The following is a 17,121-nucleotide window of genomic DNA, read 5'->3' as shown; positions in this document are numbered from 1 at the left end:
TACAGTAGACCTGATGGTGCATTGGTTGGAAATTTACAAATTTGGGTCCAGCAGGGTTTTGTTGCCATGTGGTTCCATGGTGTAATGGTTTGCACTCTGGGCTTTGAATCCAGTGATCCGAGTTCAAATCTCGGTGGAACCTTAGTTGTTGACAAAAGCCTGTACAGAACTGTTTGTGGAACTGGAGAAGATAATTTTGAGAAAAGTTAAATATCCACTTCATCAAATAATTCTCACTCCATGAACCCATGTGTCACCCAGTAGATGGCTTCAATTTGGTTTTATGGTGTCATGTTTAGCAATCCACAATTTAACTTTTAACAGTAGCTCGGATGGTGCATTGGTTGGAAATTTACAAATTTGGGTCAGGCAGAGCTTTGTTGCCTTTTGGTTCCATGGTGTAATGGTTAGCACTCTGGACTTTGAATCCAGTGATCCGAGTTCAAGTCTCGGTGGAACCTTAGTTGTTGACAAGAGCCTGTACAGAGCTTTTTGTGGAACTGGAGAAGATAATTTTGAGAAAAGTTAAATATCCACTTCATCAAATAATTCTCACTCCATGAACCCATGTGTCACCCAGTAGATGGCTTCAATTTGGTTTTATGGTGTCATGTTTAGCAATACACAATTTAACTTTTAACAGTAGCTCGGATGGTGCATTGGTTGGAAATTTACAAATTTGGGTCAGGCAGAGCTTTGTTGCCTTTTGGTTCCATGGTGTAATGGTTAGCACTCTGGACTTTGAATCCAGTGATCCGAGTTCAAGTCTCGGTGGAACCTTAGTTGTTGACAAGAGCCTGTACAGAGCTTTTTGTGGAACTGGAGAAGATCATTTTGAGAAAAGTTAAAGATCCTCTTCATCAAATAATTCTCACTCCATGAACCCATGTGTCACCCAGTAGATGGCTTCAATTTGGTTTTATGGTGTCATGTTTAGCAATCCACAATTTAACTTTTAACAGTAGCTCGGATAGTGCATTGGTTGGAAATTTACAAATTTGGGTCAGGCAGAGCTTTGTTGCCGTTTGGTTCCATGATGTAATGGTTAGCACTCTGGACTTTGAATCCAGTGATCCGAGTTCAAATCTCGGTGGAACCTTAGTTGTTGACAAAAGCCTGTACAGAACTGTTTGTGGAACTGGAGAAGATAATTTTGAGAAAAGTTAAATATCCACTTCATCAAATAATTCTCACTTCATGAACCCATGTGTCACCCAGTAGATGGCTTCAATTTGGTTTTATGGTGTCATGTTTAGCAATCCACAATTTAACTTTTAACAGTAGCTCGGATGGTGCATTGGTTGGAAATTTACAAATTTGGGTCCAGCAGGGTTTTATTGCCGTCTGCTTCCATGGTGTAATGGTTAGCAATCTGGACTTTGAATCCAGTGAACTGTGTTCAAGTCTCGGTGGAACCTTAGTTGTTGACAAAAGCCTGTACAGAACTGTTTGTGGAACTGGAGAAGATGATTTTGAGAAAGTTAAATATCCACTTCATCAAATAATTCTCACTCCATGAACCCACGTGTCACCCAGTAGATGGCTTCAATTTGGTTTTATGGTGTCATGTTTAGCAATCCACAATTTAACTTTTAACAGTAGCTCGGATGGTGCATTGGTTGGAAATTTACAAATTTGGGTCAGGCAGAGCTTTGTTGCTGTTTGGTTCCATGGTGTAATGGTTAGCACTCTGGACTTTGAATCCAGTGATCCGAGTTCAAGTCTCGGTGGAACCTTAGTTGTTGACAAAAGCCTGTACAGAACTGTTTGTGGAACTGGAGAAGATAATTTTGAGAAAAGTTAAATATCCACTTCATCAAATAATTCTCACTCCATGAACCCATGGGTCACCCAGTAGATGGCTTCAATTTGGTTTTATGGTGTCATGATTTTCACTACACACATAAATTTTTTTAACAGTAGCTCTGATAGTGTATTGGTTGGAAATTTACAATTTTGGGTCAGGCAGAGCTTTTTTGCCGTTTGGTTCCATGGTGTAAATGGCTAGCACTCTGGACTTTGAATCCATTTATCTGTGTTCAAGTCTCAGTGGAACCTTAGTTGTTGACAAAAGCCTGGACTGAACTGGAGAAGGTCATTTTGAGAAAAGTTAAATATCCACTTCATCAAATAATAATTCTCACTCCATGAACCCATGTGTCACCCAGTAGATGGTTTCATGATGTCATGTTTAGCACTCCACACTTTAACTTTTAACAGTAGCTCTGATGGTGCATTGGTTGGAAATTTACAATTTTGGGTCAGGCAGAGTGTCATTGCTGTGTGGTTCCATTGTGTAATGGTTAGCACTCTGCACTTTATGTCCAGCGATCTGAGTTCAAGTCTCGGTGGAACCTTAGTTGTTGACAAAAGCCTGTACAGAACTGTTTGTGGAACTGGAAGATCATTTTGAGAAAAGTTAAATATCCACTACATCAAATAATTCTCACTCCATGAACCCATGTGTTACCCAGTAGATGGCTTCAATTTGGTTTTATGGTGTCATGTTTAGCAATCCACACTTTAACTCTTTACAGTAGACCTGATGGTGCATTGGTTGGAAATTTACAAATTTGGGTCCAGCAGGGTTTTGTTGCCATGTGGTTCCATGGTGTAATGGTTTGCACTCTGGGCTTTGAATCCAGTGATCCGAGTTCAAATCTCGGTGGAACCTTAGTTGTTGACAAAAGCCTGTACAGAACTGTTTGTGGAACTGGAGAAGATAATTTTGAGAAAAGTTAAATATCCACTTCATCAAATAATTCTCACTCCATGAACCCATGTGTCACCCAGTAGATGGCTTCAATTTGGTTTTATGGTGTCATGTTTAGCAATCCACAATTTAACTTTTAACAGTAGCTCGGATGGTGCATTGGTTGGAAATTTACAAATTTGGGTCCAGCAGGGTTTTATTGCCGTCTGGTTCCATGGTGTAATGGTTAGCAATCTGGACTTTGAATCCAGTGAACCGAGTTCAAGTCTCGGTGGAACCTTAGTTGTTGACAAAAGCCTGTACAGAACTGTTTGTGGAACTGGAGAAGATGATTTTGAGAAAAGTTAAATATCCACTTCATCAAATAATTCTCACTCCATGAACCCATGTGTCACCCAGTAGATGGCTTCAATTTGGTTTTATGGTGTCATGTTTAGCAATCCACAATTTAACTTTTAACAGTAGCTCGGATGGTGCATTGGTTGGAAATTTACAATTTTGGATTCAGCAGGGTTTTGTTGCCGTCTGGTTCCATGGTGTAATGGTTAGCACTCTGGACTTTGAATCCAGTGATCCGAGTTCAAGTCTCGGTGGAACCTTAGTTGTTGACAAAAGCCTGTACAGAACTGTTTGTGGAACTGGAGAAGATAGTTTTGAGAAAAGTTAAATATCCACTTCATCAAATAATTCTCACTCCATGAACCCATGTGTCGCCCAGTAGATGGCTTCAATTTGGTTTTATGGTGTCATGTTTAGCAATCCACAATTTAACTTTTAACAGTAGCTCGGATGGTGCATTGGTTGGAAATTTACAAATTTGGGTCAGGCAGAGCTTTGTTGCCGTTTGGTTCCATGGTGTAATGGTTAGCACTCTGGACTTTGAATCCAGTGATCCGAGTTCAAGTTTCGGTGGAACCTTAGTTGTTGACAAAAGCCTGTACAGAACTGTTTGTGGAACTGGAGAAGATAGTTTTGAGAAAAGTTAAATATCCACTTCATCAAATAATTCTCACTCCATGAACCCATGTGTCACCCAGTAGATGGCTTCAATTTGGTTTTATGGTGTCATGTTTAGCAATCCACAATTTAACTTTTAACAGTAGCTCGGATGGTGCATTGGTTGGAAATTTACAAATTTGGGTCCAGCAGAGTTTTATTGCCGTCTGGTTCCATGGTGTAATGGTTAGCAATCTGGACTTTGAATCCAGTGAACCGAGTTCAAGTCTCAGTGGAACCTTAGTTGTTGACAAAAGCCTGTACAGAACTGTTTGTGGAACTGGAGAAGATGATTTTGAGAAAAGTTAAATATCCACTTCATCAAATAATTCTCACTCCATGAACCCACGTGTCACCCAGTAGATGGCTTCAATTTGGTTTTATGGTGTCATGTTTAGCAATCCACAATTTAACTTTTAACAGTAGCTCGGATGGTGCATTGGTTGGAAATTTACAATTTTGGGTCAGGCAGAGCTTTGTTGCTGTTTGGTTCCATGGTGTAATGGTTAGCACTCTGGACTTTGAATCCAGTGATCCGAGTTCAAGTCTCGGTGGAACCTTAGTTGTTGACAAAAGCCTGTACAGAACTGTTTGTGGAACTGGAGAAGATAATTTTGAGAAAAGTTAAATATCCACTTCATCAAATAATTCTCACTCCATGAACCCATGGGTCACCCAGTAGATGGCTTCAATTTGGTTTTATGGTGTCATGATTTTCACTACACACATACATTTTTTGAACAGTAGCTCTGATAGTGTATTGGTTGGAAATTTACAATTTTGGGTCAGGCAGAGCTTTGTTGCCGTTTGGTTCCATGGTGTAAATGGCTAGCACTCTGGACTTTGAATCCATTTATCTGTGTTCAAGTCTCAGTGGAACCTTAGTTGTTGACAAAAGCCTGGACTGAACTGGAGAAGGTCATTTTGAGAAAAGTTAAATATCCACTTCATCAAATAATAATTCTCACTCCATGAACCCATGTGTCACCCAGTAGATGGTTTCATGATGTCATGTTTAGCACTCCACACTTTAACTTTTAACAGTAGCTCTGATGGTGCATTGGTTGGAAATTTACAATTTTGGGTCAGGCAGAGTGTCATTGCTGTGTGGTTCCATTGTGTAATGGTTAGCACTCTGCACTTTATGTCCAGCGATCTGAGTTCAAGTCTCGGTGGAACCTTAGTTGTTGACAAAAGCCTGTACAGAACTGTTTGTGGAACTGGAAGATCATTTTGAGAAAAGTTAAATATCCACTACATCAAATAATTCTCACTCCATGAACCCATGTGTTACCCAGTAGATGGCTTCAATTTGGTTTTATGGTGTCATGTTTAGCAATCCACACTTTAACTCTTTACAGTAGACCTGATGGTGCATTGGTTGGAAATTTACAAATTTGGGTCCAGCAGGGTTTTGTTGCCATGTGGTTCCATGGTGTAATGGTTTGCACTCTGGGCTTTGAATCCAGTGATCCGAGTTCAAATCTCGGTGGAACCTTAGTTGTTGACAAAAGCCTGTACAGAACTGTTTGTGGAACTGGAGAAGATAATTTTGAGAAAAGTTAAATATCCACTTCATCAAATAATTCTCACTCCATGAACCCATGTGTCACCCAGTAGATGGCTTCAATTTGGTTTTATGGTGTCATGTTTAGCAATCCACAATTTAACTTTTAACAGTAGCTCGGATGGTGCATTGGTTGGAAATTTACAAATTTGGGTCCAGCAGGGTTTTATTGCCGTCTGGTTCCATGGTGTAATGGTTAGCAATCTGGACTTTGAATCCAGTGAACCGAGTTCAAGTCTCGGTGGAACCTTAGTTGTTGACAAAAGCCTGTACAGAACTGTTTGTGGAACTGGAGAAGATGATTTTGAGAAAAGTTAAATATCCACTTCATCAAATAATTCTCACTCCATGAACCCATGTGTCACCCAGTAGATGGCTTCAATTTGGTTTTATGGTGTCATGTTTAGCAATCCACAATTTAACTTTTAACAGTAGCTCGGATGGTGCATTGGTTGGAAATTTACAATTTTGGATTCAGCAGGGTTTTGTTGCCGTCTGGTTCCATGGTGTAATGGTTAGCACTCTGGACTTTGAATCCAGTGATCCGAGTTCAAGTCTCGGTGGAACCTTAGTTGTTGACAAAAGCCTGTACAGAACTGTTTGTGGAACTGGAGAAGATAGTTTTGAGAAAAGTTAAATATCCACTTCATCAAATAATTCTCACTCCATGAACCCATGTGTCGCCCAGTAGATGGCTTCAATTTGGTTTTATGGTGTCATGTTTAGCAATCCACAATTTAACTTTTAACAGTAGCTCGGATGGTGCATTGGTTGGAAATTTACAAATTTGGGTCAGGCAGAGCTTTGTTGCCGTTTGGTTCCATGGTGTAATGGTTAGCACTCTGGACTTTGAATCCAGTGATCCGAGTTCAAGTTTCGGTGGAACCTTAGTTGTTGACAAAAGCCTGTACAGAACTGTTTGTGGAACTGGAGAAGATAGTTTTGAGAAAAGTTAAATATCCACTTCATCAAATAATTCTCACTCCATGAACCCATGTGTCACCCAGTAGATGGCTTCAATTTGGTTTTATGGTGTCATGTTTAGCAATCCACAATTTAACTTTTAACAGTAGCTCGGATGGTGCATTGGTTGGAAATTTACAAATTTGGGTCCAGCAGAGTTTTATTGCCGTCTGGTTCCATGGTGTAATGGTTAGCAATCTGGACTTTGAATCCAGTGAACCGAGTTCAAGTCTCAGTGGAACCTTAGTTGTTGACAAAAGCCTGTACAGAACTGTTTGTGGAACTGGAGAAGATGATTTTGAGAAAAGTTAAATATCCACTTCATCAAATAATTCTCACTCCATGAACCCACGTGTCACCCAGTAGATGGCTTCAATTTGGTTTTATGGTGTCATGTTTAGCAATCCACAATTTAACTTTTAACAGTAGCTCGGATGGTGCATTGGTTGGAAATTTACAATTTTGGGTCAGGCAGAGCTTTGTTGCTGTTTGGTTCCATGGTGTAATGGTTAGCACTCTGGACTTTGAATCCAGTGATCCGAGTTCAAGTCTCGGTGGAACCTTAGTTGTTGACAAAAGCCTGTACAGAACTGTTTGTGGAACTGGAGAAGATAATTTTGAGAAAAGTTAAATATCCACTTCATCAAATAATTCTCACTCCATGAACCCATGGGTCACCCAGTAGATGGCTTCAATTTGGTTTTATGGTGTCATGATTTTCACTACACACATACATTTTTTGAACAGTAGCTCTGATAGTGTATTGGTTGGAAATTTACAATTTTGGGTCAGGCAGAGCTTTGTTGCCGTTTGGTTCCATGGTGTAAATGGCTAGCACTCTGGACTTTGAATCCATTTATCTGTGTTCAAGTCTCAGTGGAACCTTAGTTGTTGACAAAAGCCTGGACTGAACTGGAGAAGGTCATTTTGAGAAAAGTTAAATATCCACTTCATCAAATAGTAATTCTCACTCCATGAACCCATGTGTCACCCAGTAGATGGTTTCATGATGTCATGTTTAGCACTCCACACTTTAACTTTTAATAGTAGCTCTGATGGTGCATTGGTTGGAAATTTACAATTTTCGGTCAGGCAGAGTGTCATTGCTGTGTGGTTCCATTGTGTAATGGTTAGCACTCTGCACTTTATGTCCAGCGATCTGAGTTCAAGTCTCGGTGGAACCTTAGTTGTTGACAAAAGCCTCTACAGAACTGTTTGTGGAACTGGAAGATCATTTTGAGAAAAGTTAAATATCCACTACATCAAATAATTCTCACTCCATGAACCCATGTGTCACCCAGTAGATGGCTTCAATTTGGTTTTATGGTGTCATGTTTAGCAATCCACACTTTAACTTTTTACAGTAGACCTGATGGTGCATTGGTTGGAAATTTACAAATTTGGGTCCAGCAGGGTTTTGTTGCCATGTGGTTCCATGGTGTAATGGTTTGCACTCTGGGCTTTGAATCCAGTGATCCGAGTTCAAATCTCGGTGGAACCTTAGTTGTTGACAAAAGCCTGGACTGAACTGGAGAAGGTCATTTTGAGAAAAGTTAAATATCCACTTCATCAAATAATAATTCTCACTCCATGAACCCATGTGTCACCCAGTAGATGGTTTCATGATGTCAAGTTTAGCACTCCACACTTTAACTTTTAACAGTAGCTCTGATGGTGCATTGGTTGGAAATTTACAATTTTGGGTCAGGCAGAGTGTCATTGCTGTGTGGTTCCATTGTGTAATGGTTAGCACTCTGCACTTTATGTCCAGCGATCTGAGTTCAAGTCTCGGTGGAACCTTAGTTGTTGACAAAAGCCTGTACAGAACTGTTTGTGGAACTGGAAGATCATTTTGAGAAAAGTTAAATATCCACTACATCAAATAATTCTCACTCCATGAACCCATGTGTCACCCAGTAGATGGCTTCAATTTGGTTTTATGGTGTCATGTTTAGCAATCCACACTTTAACTTTTTACAGTAGACCTGATGGTGCATTGGTTGGAAATTTACAAATTTGGGTCCAGCAGGGTTTTGTTGCCATGTGGTTCCATGGTGTAATGGTTTGCACTCTGGGCTTTGAATCCAGTGATCCGAGTTCAAATCTCGGTGGAACCTTAGTTGTTGACAAAAGCCTGTACAGAACTGTTTGTGGAACTGGAGAAGATAATTTTGAGAAAAGTTAAATATCCACTTCATCAAATAATTCTCACTCCATGAACCCATGTGTCACCCAGTAGATGGCTTCAATTTGGTTTTATGGTGTCATGTTTAGCAATCCACAATTTAACTTTTAACAGTAGCTCGGATGGTGCATTGGTTGGAAATTTACAAATTTGGGTCAGGCAGAGCTTTGTTGCCTTTTGGTTCCATGGTGTAATGGTTAGCACTCTGGACTTTGAATCCAGTGATCCGAGTTCAAGTCTCGGTGGAACCTTAGTTGTTGACAAGAGCCTGTACAGAGCTTTTTGTGGAACTGGAGAAGATAATTTTGAGAAAAGTTAAATATCCACTTCATCAAATAATTCTCACTACATGAACCCATGTGTCACCCAGTAGATGGCTTCAATTTGGTTTTATGGTGTCATGTTTAGCAATCCACAATTTAACTTTTAACAGTAGCTCGGATGGTGCATTGGTTGGAAATTTACAAATTTGGGTCAGGCAGAGCTATGTTGTCTTTTGGTTCCATGGTGTAATGGTTAGCACTCTGGACTTTGAATCCAGTGATCCGAGTTCAAGTCTCGGTGGAACCTTAGTTGTTGACAAGAGCCTGTACAGAGCTTTTTGTGGAACTGGAGAAGATCATTTTGAGAAAAGTTAAAGATCCTCTTCATCAAATAATTCTCACTCCATGAACCCATGTGTCACCCAGTAGATGGCTTCAATTTGGTTTTATGGTGTCATGTTTAGCAATCCACAATTTAACTTTTAACAGTAGCTCTGATGGTGCATTAGTTGGAAATTTACAAATTTGGGTCCAGCAGGGTTCTATTGCCGTCTGGTTCCATGGTGTAATGGTTAGCAATCTGGACTTTGAATCCAGTGAACCGAGTTCAAGTCTCGGTGGAACCTTAGTTGTTGACAAAAGCCTGTACAGAACTGTTTGTGGAACTGGAGAAGATGATTTTGAGAAAAGTTAAATATCCACTTCATCAAATAATTCTCACTCCATGAACCCACGTGTCACCCAGTAGATGGCTTCAATTTGGTTTTATGGTGTCATGTTTAGCAATCCACAATTTAACTTTTAACAGTAGCTCGGATGGTGCATTGGTTGGAAATTTACAAATTTGGGTCAGGCAGAGCTTTGTTGCTGTTTGGTTCCATGGTGTAATGGTTAGCACTCTGGACTTTGAATCCAGTGATCCGAGTTCAAGTCTCGGTGGAACCTTAGTTGTTGACAAAAGCCTGTACAGAACTGTTTGTGGAACTGGAGAAGATAATTTTGAGAAAAGTTAAATATCCACTTCATCAAATAATTCTCACTCCATGAACCCATGGGTCACCCAGTAGATGGCTTCAATTTGGTTTTATGGTGTCATGATTTTCACTACACACATACATTTTTTTAACAGTAGCTCTGATAGTGTATTGGTTGGAAATTTACAATTTTGGGTCAGGCAGAGCTTTTTTGCCGTTTGGTTCCATGGTGTAAATGGCTAGCACTCTGGACTTTGAATCCATTTATCTGTGTTCAAGTCTCAGTGGAACCTTAGTTGTTGACAAAAGCCTGGACTGAACTGGAGAAGGTCATTTTGAGAAAAGTTAAATATCCACTTCATCAAATAATAATTCTCACTCCATGAACCCATGTGTCACCCAGTAGATGGTTTCATGATGTCATGTTTAGCACTCCACACTTTAACTTTTAACAGTAGCTCTGATGGTGCATTGGTTGGAAATTTACAATTTTCGGTCAGGCAGAGTGTCATTGCTGTGTGGTTCCATTGTGTAATGGTTAGCACTCTGCACTTTATGTCCAGCGATCTGAGTTCAAGTCTCGGTGGAACCTTAGTTGTTGACAAAAGCCTGTACAGAACTGTTTGTGGAACTGGAAGATCATTTTGAGAAAAGTTAAATATCCACTACATCAAATAATTCTCACTCCATGAACCCATGTGTCACCCAGTAGATGGCTTCAATTTGGTTTTATGGTGTCATGTTTAGCAATCCACACTTTAACTTTTTACAGTAGACCTGATGGTGCATTGGTTGGAAATTTACAAATTTGGGTCCAGCAGGGTTTTGTTGCCATGTGGTTCCATGGTGTAATGGTTTGCACTCTGGGCTTTGAATCCAGTGATCCGAGTTCAAATCTCGGTGGAACCTTAGTTGTTGACAAAAGCCTGGACTGAACTGGAGAAGGTCATTTTGAGAAAAGTTAAATATCCACTTCATCAAATAATAATTCTCACTCCATGAACCCATGTGTCACCCAGTAGATGGTTTCATGATGTCAAGTTTAGCACTCCACACTTTAACTTTTAACAGTAGCTCTGATGGTGCATTGGTTGGAAATTTACAATTTTGGGTCAGGCAGAGTGTCATTGCTGTGTGGTTCCATTGTGTAATGGTTAGCACTCTGCACTTTATGTCCAGCGATCTGAGTTCAAGTCTCGGTGGAACCTTAGTTGTTGACAAAAGCCTGTACAGAACTGTTTGTGGAACTGGAAGATCATTTTGAGAAAAGTTAAATATCCACTACATCAAATAATTCTCACTCCATGAACCCATGTGTCACCCAGTAGATGGCTTCAATTTGGTTTTATGGTGTCATGTTTAGCAATCCACACTTTAACTTTTTACAGTAGACCTGATGGTGCATTGGTTGGAAATTTACAAATTTGGGTCCAGCAGGGTTTTGTTGCCATGTGGTTCCATGGTGTAATGGTTTGCACTCTGGGCTTTGAATCCAGTGATCCGAGTTCAAATCTCGGTGGAACCTTAGTTGTTGACAAAAGCCTGTACAGAACTGTTTGTGGAACTGGAGAAGATAATTTTGAGAAAAGTTAAATATCCACTTCATCAAATAATTCTCACTCCATGAACCCATGTGTCACCCAGTAGATGGCTTCAATTTGGTTTTATGGTGTCATGTTTAGCAATCCACAATTTAACTTTTAACAGTAGCTGGGATGGTGCATTGGTTGGAAATTTACAAATTTGGGTCAGGCAGAGCTTTGTTGCCTTTTGGTTCCATGGTGTAATGGTTAGCACTCTGGACTTTGAATCCAGTGATCCGAGTTCAAGTCTCGGTGGAACCTTAGTTGTTGACAAGAGCCTGTACAGAGCTTTTTGTGGAACTGGAGAAGATAATTTTGAGAAAAGTTAAATATCCACTTCATCAAATAATTCTCACTACATGAACCCATGTGTCACCCAGTAGATGGCTTCAATTTGGTTTTATGGTGTCATGTTTAGCAATCCACAATTTAACTTTTAACAGTAGCTCGGATGGTGCATTGGTTGGAAATTTACAAATTTGGGTCAGGCAGAGCTATGTTGTCTTTTGGTTCCATGGTGTAATGGTTAGCACTCTGGACTTTGAATCCAGTGATCCGAGTTCAAGTCTCGGTGGAACCTTAGTTGTTGACAAGAGCCTGTACAGAGCTTTTTGTGGAACTGGAGAAGATCATTTTGAGAAAAGTTAAAGATCCTCTTCATCAAATAATTCTCACTCCATGAACCCATGTGTCACCCAGTAGATGGCTTCAATTTGGTTTTATGGTGTCATGTTTAGCAATCCACAATTTAACTTTTAACAGTAGCTCGGATGGTGCATTAGTTGGAAATTTACAAATTTGGGTCCAGCAGGGTTCTATTGCCGTCTGGTTCCATGGTGTAATGGTTAGCAATCTGGACTTTGAATCCAGTGAACCGAGTTCAAGTCTCGGTGGAACCTTAGTTGTTGACAAAAGCCTGTACAGAACTGTTTGTGGAACTGGAGAAGATGATTTTGAGAAAAGTTAAATATCCACTTCATCAAATAATTCTCACTCCATGAACCCACGTGTCACCCAGTAGATGGCTTCAATTTGGTTTTATGGTGTCATGTTTAGCAATCCACAATTTAACTTTTAACAGTAGCTCGGATGGTGCATTGGTTGGAAATTTACAAATTTGGGTCAGGCAGAGCTTTGTTGCTGTTTGGTTCCATGGTGTAATGGTTAGCACTCTGGACTTTGAATCCAGTGATCCGAGTTCAAGTCTCGGTGGAACCTTAGTTGTTGACAAAAGCCTGTACAGAACTGTTTGTGGAACTGGAGAAGATAATTTTGAGAAAAGTTAAATATCCACTTCATCAAATAATTCTCACTCCATGAACCCATGGGTCACCCAGTAGATGGCTTCAATTTGGTTTTATGGTGTCATGATTTTCACTACACACATACATTTTTTTAACAGTAGCTCTGATAGTGTATTGGTTGGAAATTTACAATTTTGGGTCAGGCAGAGCTTTTTTGCCGTTTGGTTCCATGGTGTAAATGGCTAGCACTCTGGACTTTGAATCCATTTATCTGTGTTCAAGTCTCAGTGGAACCTTAGTTGTTGACAAAAGCCTGGACTGAACTGGAGAAGGTCATTTTGAGAAAAGTTAAATATCCACTTCATCAAATAATAATTCTCACTCCATGAACCCATGTGTCACCCAGTAGATGGTTTCATGATGTCATGTTTAGCACTCCACACTTTAACTTTTTAACAGTAGCTCTGATGGTGCATTGGTTGGAAATTTACAATTTTGGGTCAGGCAGAGTGTCATTGCTGTGTGGTTCCATTGTGTAATGGTTAGCACTCTGCACTTTATGTCCAGCGATCTGAGTTCAAGTCTCGGTGGAACCTTAGTTGTTGACAAAAGCCTGTACAGAACTGTTTGTGGAACTGGAAGATCATTTTGAGAAAAGTTAAATATCCACTACATCAAATAATTCTCACTCCATGAACCCATGTGTCACACAGTAGATGGCTTCAATTTGGTTTTATGGTGTCATGTTTAGCAATCCACACTTTAACTCTTTACAGTAGACCTGATGGTGCATTGGTTGGAAATTTACAAATTTGGGTCCAGCAGGGTTTTGTTGCCATGTGGTTCCATGGTGTAATGGTTTGCACTCTGGGCTTTGAATCCAGTGATCCGAGTTCAAATCTCGGTGGAACCTTAGTTGTTGACAAAAGCCTGTACAGAACTGTTTGTGGAACTGGAGAAGATAATTTTGAGAAAAGTTAAATATCCACTTCATCAAATAATTCTCACTCCATGAACCCATGTGTCACCCAGTAGATGGCTTCAATTTGGTTTTATGGTGTCATGTTTAGCAATCCACAATTTAACTTTTAACAGTAGCTCGGATGGTGCATTGGTTGGAAATTTACAAATTTGGGTCAGGCAGAGCTTTGTTGCCTTTTGGTTCCATGGTGTAATGGTTAGCACTCTGGACTTTGAATCCAGTGATCCGACTTCAAGTCTCGGTGGAACCTTAGTTGTTGACAAGAGCCTGTACAGAGCTTTTTGTGGAACTGGAGAAGATAATTTTGAGAAAAGTTAAATATCCACTTCATCAAATAATTCTCACTCCATGAACCCATGTGTCACCCAGTAGATGGCTTCAATTTGGTTTTATGGTGTCATGTGTAGCAATCCACAATTTAACTTTTAACAGTAGCTCGGATGGTGCATTGGTTGGAAATGTACAAATTTGGGTCCAGCAGGGTTTTATTGCCGTCTGGTTCCATGGTGTAATGGTTAGCAATCTGGACTTTGAATCCAGTGAACTGAGTTCAAGTCTCGGTGGAACCTTAGTTGTTGACAAAAGCCTGTACAGAACTGTTTGTGGAACTGGAGAAGATGATTTTGAGAAAATTTAAATATCCACTTCATCAAATAATTCTCACTCCATGAACCCATGTGTCACCCAGTAGATGGCTTCAATTTGGTTTTATGGTGTCATGTTTAGCAATCCACAATTTAACTTTTAACAGTAGCTCGGATGGTGCATTGGTTGGAAATTTACAATTTTGGATTCAGCAGGGTTTTGTTGCCGTCTGGTTCCATGGTGTAATGGTTAGCACTCTGGACGTTGAATCCAGTGATCCGAGTTCAAGTCTCAGTGGAACCTTATTTGTTGCCAAAAGCCTGTACAGAACTGTTTGTGGAACTGGAGAAGATAGTTTTGAGAAAAGTTAAATATCCACTTCATCAAATAATTCTCACTCCATGAACCCATGTGTCGCCCAGTAGATGGCTTCAATTTGGTTTTATGGTGTCATGTTTAGCAATCCACAATTTAACTTTTAACAGTAGCTCGGATGGTGCAATGGTTGGAAATGTACAAATTTGGGTCCAGCAGGGTTTTATTGCCGTCTGGTTCCATGGTGTAATGGTTAGCAATCTGGACTTTGAATCCAGTGAACCGAGTTCAAGTCTCGGTGGAACCTTAGTTGTTGACAAAAGCCTGTACAGAACTGTTTGTGGAACTGGAGAAGATGATTTTGAGAAAAGTTAAATATCCACTTCATCAAATAATTCTCACTCCATGAACCCACGTGTCACCCAGTAGATGGCTTCAATTTGGTTTTATGGTGTCATGTTTAGCAATCCACAATTTAACTTTTAACAGTAGCTCGGATGGTGCATTGGTTGGAAATTTACAAATTTGGGTCAGGCAGAGCTTTGTTGCTGTTTGGTTCCATGGTGTAATGGTTAGCACTCTGGACTTTGAATCCAGTGATCCGAGTTCAAGTCTCGGTGGAACCTTAGTTGTTGACAAAAGCCTGTACAGAACTGTTTGTGGAACTGGAGAAGATAATTTTGAGAAAAGTTAAATATCCACTTCATCAAATAATTCTCACTCCATGAACCCATGGGTCACCCAGTAGATGGCTTCAATTTGGTTTTATGGTGTCATGATTTTCACTACACACATACATTTTTTTAACAGTAGCTCTGATAGTGTATTGGTTGGAAATTTACAATTTTGGGTCAGGCAGAGCTTTGTTGCCGTGTGGTTCCATGGTGTAAATGGCTAGCACTCTGGACTTTGAATCCATTTATCTGTGTTCAAGTCTCAGTGGAACCTTAGTTGTTGACAAAAGCCTGGACTGAACTGGAGAAGGTCATTTTGAGAAAAGTTAAATATCCACTTCATCAAATAATAATTCTCACTCCATGAACCCATGTGTCACCCAGTAGATGGTTTCATGATGTCATGTTTAGCACTCCACACTTTAACTTTTAACAGTAGCTCTGATGGTGCATTGGTTGGAAATTTACAATTTTGGGTCAGGCAGAGTGTCATTGCTGTGTGGTTCCATTGTGTAATGGTTAGCACTCTGCACTTTATGTCCAGCGTACATAACTGTTTGTGGAACTGGAAGATCATTTTGAGAAAAGTTAAATATCCACTACATCAAATAATTCTCACTCCATAAACCCATGTGTCACCCAGTAGATGGCTTCAATTTGGTTTTATGGTGTCATGTTTAGCAATCCACACTTTAACTCTTTACAGTAGACCTGATGGTGCATTGGTTGGAAATTTACAAATTTGGGTCCAGCAGGGTTTTGTTGCCATGTGGTTCCATGGTGTAATGGTTTGCACTCTGGGCTTTGAATCCAGTGATCCGAGTTCAAATCTCGGTGGAACCTTAGTTGTTGACAAAAGCCTGTACAGAACTGTTTGTGGAACTGGAGAAGATGATTTTGAGAAAAGTTAAATATCCACTTCATCAAATAATTCTCACTCCATGAACCCATGTGTCACCCAGTAGATGGCTTCAATTTGGTTTTATGGTGTCATGTTTAGCAATCCACAATTTAACTTTTAACAGTAGCTCGGATGGTGCATTGGTTGGAAATTTACAATTTTGGATTCAGCAGGGTTTTGTTGCCATGTGGTTCCATGGTGTAATGGTTAGCACTCTGGACTTTGAATCCAGTGATCCGAGTTCAAGTCTCGGTGGAACCTTAGTTGTTGACAAAAGCCTGTACAGAACTGTTTGTGGAACTGGAGAAGATAGTTTTGAGAAAAGTTAAATATCCACTTCATCAAATAATTCTCACTCCATGAACCCATGTGTCGCCCAGTAGATGGCTTCAATTTGGTTTTATGGTGTCATGTTTAGCAATCCACAATTTAACTTTTAACAGTAGCTCGGATGGTGCATTGGTTGGAAATTTACAAATTTGGGTCAGGCAGAGCTTTGTTGCTGTTTGGTTCCATGGTGTAATGGTTAGCACTCTGGACTTTGAATCCAGTGATCCGAGTTCAAGTCTCGGTGGAACCTTAGTTGTTGACAAAAGCCTGTACAGAACTGTTTGTGGAACTGGAGAAGATAATTTTGAGAAAAGTTAAATATCCACTTCATCAAATAATTCTCACTCCATGAACCCATGGGTCACCCAGTAGATGGCTTCAATTTGGTTTTATGGTGTCATGATTTTCACTACACACATACATTTTTTTAACAGTAGCTCTGATAGTGTATTGGTTGGAAATTTACAATTTTGGGTCAGGCAGAGCTTTGTTGCCGTTTGGTTCCATGGTGTAAATGGCTAGCACTCTGGACTTTGAATCCATTTATCTGTGTTCAAGTCTCAGTGGAACCTTAGTTGTTGACAAAAGCCTGGACTGAACTGGAGAAGGTCATTTTGAGAAAAGTTAAATATCCACTTCATCAAATAATAATACTCACTCCATGAACCCATGTGTCACCCAGTAGATGGTTTCATGATGTCATGTTTAGCACTCCACACTTTAACTTTTAACAGTAGCTCTGATGGTGCATTGGTTGGAAATTTACAATTTTGGGTCAGGCAGAGTGTCATTGCTGTGTGGTTCCATTGTGTAATGGTTAGCACTCTGCACTTTATGTCCAGCGAT

At 40.0% G+C, this 17,121-nt stretch overlaps 19 non-coding genes across 19 annotated transcripts; all 19 read left to right on the top strand.

The window, feature by feature from the left end:
• Positions 1–389: 389 nt before the first annotated feature.
• Positions 390–461, top strand: trnaq-uug (transfer RNA glutamine (anticodon UUG)). The gene has a single exon. It is a non-coding gene; the product is annotated as a tRNA-Gln (tRNA).
• Positions 462–708: 247 nt separating this feature from the next.
• On the top strand, positions 709–780 carry trnaq-uug (transfer RNA glutamine (anticodon UUG)). Its single transcript has one exon. It is a non-coding gene; the product is annotated as a tRNA-Gln (tRNA).
• Positions 781–1,027: 247 nt separating this feature from the next.
• On the top strand, positions 1,028–1,099 carry trnaq-uug (transfer RNA glutamine (anticodon UUG)). The gene has a single exon. It is a non-coding gene; the product is annotated as a tRNA-Gln (tRNA).
• Positions 1,100–1,664: 565 nt separating this feature from the next.
• Positions 1,665–1,736, top strand: trnaq-uug (transfer RNA glutamine (anticodon UUG)). Its single transcript has one exon. It is a non-coding gene; the product is annotated as a tRNA-Gln (tRNA).
• Positions 1,737–3,240: 1,504 nt separating this feature from the next.
• trnaq-uug (transfer RNA glutamine (anticodon UUG)) lies at positions 3,241–3,312 on the top strand. The gene has a single exon. It is a non-coding gene; the product is annotated as a tRNA-Gln (tRNA).
• A 247-nt stretch (positions 3,313–3,559) lies between these two features.
• Positions 3,560–3,631, top strand: trnaq-uug (transfer RNA glutamine (anticodon UUG)). The gene has a single exon. It is a non-coding gene; the product is annotated as a tRNA-Gln (tRNA).
• Positions 3,632–4,197: 566 nt separating this feature from the next.
• trnaq-uug (transfer RNA glutamine (anticodon UUG)) lies at positions 4,198–4,269 on the top strand. The gene has a single exon. It is a non-coding gene; the product is annotated as a tRNA-Gln (tRNA).
• A 1,504-nt stretch (positions 4,270–5,773) lies between these two features.
• Positions 5,774–5,845, top strand: trnaq-uug (transfer RNA glutamine (anticodon UUG)). Its single transcript has one exon. It is a non-coding gene; the product is annotated as a tRNA-Gln (tRNA).
• A 247-nt stretch (positions 5,846–6,092) lies between these two features.
• Positions 6,093–6,164, top strand: trnaq-uug (transfer RNA glutamine (anticodon UUG)). The gene has a single exon. It is a non-coding gene; the product is annotated as a tRNA-Gln (tRNA).
• Positions 6,165–6,730: 566 nt separating this feature from the next.
• trnaq-uug (transfer RNA glutamine (anticodon UUG)) lies at positions 6,731–6,802 on the top strand. Its single transcript has one exon. It is a non-coding gene; the product is annotated as a tRNA-Gln (tRNA).
• A 1,801-nt stretch (positions 6,803–8,603) lies between these two features.
• On the top strand, positions 8,604–8,675 carry trnaq-uug (transfer RNA glutamine (anticodon UUG)). Its single transcript has one exon. It is a non-coding gene; the product is annotated as a tRNA-Gln (tRNA).
• Positions 8,676–8,922: 247 nt separating this feature from the next.
• On the top strand, positions 8,923–8,994 carry trnaq-uug (transfer RNA glutamine (anticodon UUG)). Its single transcript has one exon. It is a non-coding gene; the product is annotated as a tRNA-Gln (tRNA).
• Positions 8,995–9,560: 566 nt separating this feature from the next.
• On the top strand, positions 9,561–9,632 carry trnaq-uug (transfer RNA glutamine (anticodon UUG)). Its single transcript has one exon. It is a non-coding gene; the product is annotated as a tRNA-Gln (tRNA).
• A 1,801-nt stretch (positions 9,633–11,433) lies between these two features.
• On the top strand, positions 11,434–11,505 carry trnaq-uug (transfer RNA glutamine (anticodon UUG)). Its single transcript has one exon. It is a non-coding gene; the product is annotated as a tRNA-Gln (tRNA).
• Positions 11,506–11,752: 247 nt separating this feature from the next.
• Positions 11,753–11,824, top strand: trnaq-uug (transfer RNA glutamine (anticodon UUG)). Its single transcript has one exon. It is a non-coding gene; the product is annotated as a tRNA-Gln (tRNA).
• Positions 11,825–12,390: 566 nt separating this feature from the next.
• On the top strand, positions 12,391–12,462 carry trnaq-uug (transfer RNA glutamine (anticodon UUG)). The gene has a single exon. It is a non-coding gene; the product is annotated as a tRNA-Gln (tRNA).
• A 2,462-nt stretch (positions 12,463–14,924) lies between these two features.
• trnaq-uug (transfer RNA glutamine (anticodon UUG)) lies at positions 14,925–14,996 on the top strand. Its single transcript has one exon. It is a non-coding gene; the product is annotated as a tRNA-Gln (tRNA).
• A 1,138-nt stretch (positions 14,997–16,134) lies between these two features.
• Positions 16,135–16,206, top strand: trnaq-uug (transfer RNA glutamine (anticodon UUG)). Its single transcript has one exon. It is a non-coding gene; the product is annotated as a tRNA-Gln (tRNA).
• A 247-nt stretch (positions 16,207–16,453) lies between these two features.
• trnaq-uug (transfer RNA glutamine (anticodon UUG)) lies at positions 16,454–16,525 on the top strand. The gene has a single exon. It is a non-coding gene; the product is annotated as a tRNA-Gln (tRNA).
• Positions 16,526–17,121: the final 596 nt, after the last annotated feature.

Source organism: Paramisgurnus dabryanus, chromosome 14, assembly GCF_030506205.2.
Source record: "Paramisgurnus dabryanus chromosome 14, PD_genome_1.1, whole genome shotgun sequence".
NCBI classification, from domain to species: domain Eukaryota; kingdom Metazoa; phylum Chordata; class Actinopteri; order Cypriniformes; family Cobitidae; genus Paramisgurnus; species Paramisgurnus dabryanus.
This window is presented reverse-complemented; position numbering and strand designations above follow the sequence as displayed.